General features: G+C 50.8%; 1 long non-coding RNA gene across 1 annotated transcript; it reads left to right on the plus strand.

Moving 5' to 3' along the window:
- Positions 1 to 1842: 1842 nt before the first annotated feature.
- LOC115082128 lies at positions 1843 to 3511 on the plus strand. Its single transcript, XR_003854081.1, has 3 exons — positions 1843 to 1853; positions 1947 to 1976; positions 3338 to 3511. It is a non-coding gene; the product is annotated as an uncharacterized LOC115082128 (long non-coding RNA).
- The last annotated feature ends 1475 nt before the right edge of the window (positions 3512 to 4986 follow it).

Genomic DNA, 4986 nt, shown 5'->3' on the forward strand with positions numbered 1-4986 from the left:
AACACCTACAATATGTGCAACTTTAATACCTCCCCCCAAGAACACCTACACACAGTATGCAACTTTAACACCCCCCCTAAGAACACCTACACTCAGTGTGTGCAACTTTAATATCTCCCCCCCCAAGAACACCTACACTCAGTGTGTGCAACTTTAATATCTCCCCCCCCCAAGAACACCTACACTCAGTGTGTGCAACTTTAATACCTCCCCCTCAAGAACACCTACACTCAGTGTGTGCAACTTTAATACCTCCCCCCCAAGAACACCTACAATATGTGCAACTTTAATACCTCCCCCCAAGAACACCTACACACAGAGTATGCAACTTTAACACCCCCCCAAGAACACCTACACTCAGTGTGTGCAACTTTAATATCTCCCCCCCCAAGAACACCTACACTCAGTGTGTGCAACTTTAATACCTCCCCCCAAGAACACCTACACTCAGTGTGTGCAACTTTAATACCTCCCCCCCAAGAACACCTACAGTGTGTACAACTTTAATACCTCCCCCCCCAAGAACACCTACACTCAGTGTGTGCAACTTTAACACCTCCCCCCCAAGAACACCTACACTCAGTGTGTGCAACTTTAATACCTCCCCCCCAAGAACACCTACACTCAGTGTGTGCAACTTTAATACCTCCCCCCCAAGAACACATACACTCAGTGTGCGCAACTTTAACACCTCCCCCCCCAAGAACACCTACACTCAATTTGTGCAACTTTAATACCTTCCCCCTGGAAACCTCTCCACTCAGTGTTTCTACCTTCACTGTTTACCCCTGGAAATCACTTTGACAATTTCCCTGTAAGGTCCTATCAATTTTATCTCAGCATCAGCCTTAGAAAAAGAGACAAAATGTACAATCAGTACAGAGAGAACTTTCTGGCACAGAAATCAGTAAAATCCCAAAGAGGGAGCACTGACAATTCTGAATTATCTGTCAAATAGCAATATGAAGACAAAGTCAGTAGGGGTGACTCAGATCCAACATCAGGAACTATTTCTTCATGGAGAGGGTGGTGGATGTCTGGATTGCCCTTCCAGAAGATGTGGTGAAGACAAAAACAGTAAATGAATTTAAAAATGCATGGGGGAAACACTGTGGATCCCTAAAGGCTAGAGCTGGGAATTAAGAAGGAGGGGTAACCTGCAGGCAGCGGCAGCTGCGACCCCTAGCAGAAGCCATGGGGATTACTACCCTTAGCCAATTAACTGACCTGATTCTGATGTAACTACAACATCGCTCTCCACTTCAACAGTGGGGGGAGGGGAATTGGATTCAGACAGCAACCAATGCTGGGCCCGACTTTTATGGTCCGGGGTCCTGATACGCAGACATTAGGGAAAAGCACAGGACTGCTTCTATGGCCAAGTCCAAACGCAAAGCAGGTTCAAGCAGCATTGTCTGAATCACCAGGACGGCTCCTCACCCTGTAAAAATGTTGCTAGCAGTAATTTGGTTATGGGTGTGACAGCTGCTGGGTGTGGATTGTAAATATTACTGCCTTTAACATAAGGCTTGGGGGTAACCTGCACGGAGCGGCAGCTACTCCCATAAGAAGCTCGCTGGGCAGACTGGATGGACCATTGGGTCCCTTTCTGCCCTCATTACTGTGTTACTACATGAATAATTCTAGGGGGTTTATACCTCTGATGTACATAACAACAGAGAATTATCATTTGTATAAATATTGGTTTATGATTCTATTCTAGCGCATATAAAATTCCAAGTTCTTTCTTTATAACAGAGGAAATGTCACAAGTTCTCTGATGGACGTTTTATAAAGTGGAAGCTCTAACATTTCTTTATTTCTTACTGTTTCTTCCCGCCCTGCAGGACTGGGTAAGTTTTATTCACAGTCTGATAAATATATTTCTGTCTAGCTCTGTATTTATTTCTCTTCTCTGACCTGTGTTTCTCTTTGTTTTAATTCAGATTGGTGGATGGATCTTGGCAGATATGCAGGTAAGTGCCTCTGATATAACTAATTATACAAATGATCCAGTCTATGAATGAGAGCTGCTGCAGTGTCTCCTCCAGCCTCACCCTTCCCCTCCTGCCCCTGCCTGCTTTCTGGGAGGGGAGGGGTTGGGGCAGGAAGCAGAGGGCAGTTCTCTGTTACCTGAGATTCAGGGCACGGGGGCAGAGCCCTGGGTGCTCATGCAATGGGTCCCCTGCTAGGCAGAGTCAGGGCATAGGTAACCCCAGCACACTCCTCCCTCAGACACCAGCAGTATCTTTACCCTCTTCCTCCCTCTCCCCTCCAAGCCTGATCTAAACATTCTCCTCCTCTTCCCCTTCCAACCTCAGCAGTCTCTTTTCTACAGGCTCCCACTCTCAGCTGTGAAGCTGCTGCCCCTACAGCCTCCTGAGCTCCCCTGGCTCTTCCTTCATTACTATCATCATCCCTGCATCCCCCATCCCTCACTCCCTTTCCAACTGAAATCATCCTCCCTCACCTCCCCCTCCCCCTCTGCATCCCCCAGCCCTCTCCCCTTCTCAGCTGTGAAGCTGCTGCCCCTACAGCCTCCTGAGCTCCCCTGGCTCTTCCTCCATCACTATCACCATCCCTCCATTCCCTGCCTCTCCTCCATCTTCTGCCTGAAATCATTCTCCCTCCCCTCCCTTCTGCATCCCCCAGCCCTCTCCCCTCCCCCTTCCCCTTCCCAGCTGTGAATCTGCGGCCCCTACAGCCTTCCCTCTCCTCTGCCCCTTGCTCTGTCCTGGCCCCGCTCTTTCCGCTCTCTGCCTCTCCTTCCCGACTGTGTGACCGGTGCAGCTTTTCCCAGTGCAGACCCCAGCGCCAGCACCGCTCCCTCCTGCCGCACAGGGCTATTACTGCACTTCCTGCCGCAGGAGCGCATGCAGGGAGTGACACAGACCCCGCCCCTTATACTCAGGACTGCCCCTGCCTTTAATGGAGGGGGTCACAGAGGGAGGGGTTTCAGGGAAGGGAAATATAAATGGGAAGAGGAGGCCAATGGGGCTGTGAGTTATAGGAAGCCCGGCAGTGAATTAACCAATTAGAAACTCCCTGTCACTGATGATGTCAGGGGAATCAGTCCAATGGGAGATACTGGAGAGCAGCCGGCCAATAGGATCACTGGTAGGTCTGAGGCCTGTCAGTGAGTTACAGCCAATAACAGAGCTCCTCTCATAGAATAAGGAACTGACTCTGGGAGCAGCCAATGAGGTATAGGGGTGGGAGAGTGAGGGGCCAATGAGAGTTATAGGTGGGAGGGTATAGGGAACCAATGGGAGTTAGAGATGTGGGAGGAGCCAATGAGGAGTGTGTGCTCATGTTTATTAATGTCTCCTCTCTGCAGTGCCTGTGACTCTGGATCCTGAAACTGCGCATCCACGGCTCCTCCTGTCTGAGGATGGGAAAAGGGTCAGAGGGGGAGAGAGAAAGCAGAGCCTCCCCCCAAGTCCCCGGAGATTTGATTCTTATCAATGTGTGCTGGGGCGTGAGGGCTTCACCTCAGGGAGACATTACTGGGAGGTGGGGGTGGGGGAGGGGGGTTACTGTGCACTGGGGGTGTGCAGAGACTCTGTGAGGAGGGAGGGGAGGTTCTCACTAACACCTGAGGAGGGATACTGGGGAGTGTGGCTGGGGTATGGAGGTAAATGCAGGGCCCTCACCTCCCCCAGGACCGAGCTCCCCCTGAGTGAGAGCCCCCGGGCAGTGGGGATTCTCCTGGACTATGAGGCAGGGGAAGTTTCATTTTACAATGCAGACAATAAATCTCATCTCTGCACCTTCTCCCACACCCTCACTGGCACTCTCCTGCCTTTCTTCTGTCCTTCTAAAGCAGCTCTGAGGATCCTCCCAGTGCCAGGCTGGGAGTGAGAGACCCCGGGCAGTGGGGATTCTCCTGGACTATGAGGCAGGGGAAGTTTCATTTTACAATGCAGAGAATAAATCTCATCTCTACACCTTCTCCCACACCCTCACTGGCTCTCTCCTGCCTTTCTTCTGTACTTATAAAGCAGCTCTGAGGATCCTCCCAGTGCCAGGCTGGGAGTGAGAGAACCCGGGCAGTGGGGATTCTCCTGGACTATGAGGCAGGGGAAGTTTCATTTTACAATGCAGAGAATAAATCTCATCTCTACACCTTCTCCCACACCCTCACTGGCACTCTCCTGCCTTTCTTCTGTACTTATAAAGCAGCTCTGAGGATCCTCCCAGTGCCAGGCTGGGAGTGAGAGACCCCGGGCAGTGGGGATTCTCCTGGACTATGAGGCAGGGGAAGTTTCATTTTACAATGCAGAGAATAAATCTCATCTCTACACCTTCTCCCACACCCTCACTGGCACTCTCCTGCCTTTCTTCTGTACTTATAAAGCAGCTCTGAGGATCCTCCCAGTGCCAGGTTGGGAGTGAGAGACCCCGGGCAGAGGGGATTCTCCTGGACTATGAGGCAGGGAAAGTTTCATTTTACAATGCAGAGAATAAATCTCATCTCTACACCTTCTCCCACACCCTCACTGGCACTCTCCTGCCTTTCTTCTGTACTTATAAAGCAGCTCTGAGGATCCTCCCAGTGCCAGGCTGAGAGTGAGAGACCCCGGGCAGTGGGGATTCTCCTGGACTATGAGGCAGGGGAAGTTTCATTTTACAATGCAGAGAATAAATCTCATCTCTACACCTTCTCCCACACCCTCACTGGCTCTCTCCTGCCTTTCTTCTGTACTTATAAAGCAGCTCTGAGGATGCACCCAGTGCCAGGCTGGGAGTGAGAGACCCCGGGTAGTGGGGATTCTCCTGGACTATGAGACAGGGGAAGTTTCATTTTACAATGCAGAGAATAAATCTCATCTCTACACCTTCTCCCACACCCTCACTGGCACTCTCCTGCCTTTCTTCTGTACTTATAAAGCAGCTCTGAGGATCCTCCCAGTGCCAGGCTGGGAGTGAGAGACCCCGGGCTCAGGATTATCAGCTCTAGTTTCTGGGAGATTGGGAGATTTGTTT

Source organism: Rhinatrema bivittatum, unplaced genomic scaffold (assembly GCF_901001135.1).
Source record: "Rhinatrema bivittatum unplaced genomic scaffold, aRhiBiv1.1, whole genome shotgun sequence".
Lineage (NCBI taxonomy): Eukaryota > Metazoa > Chordata > Amphibia > Gymnophiona > Rhinatrematidae > Rhinatrema > Rhinatrema bivittatum.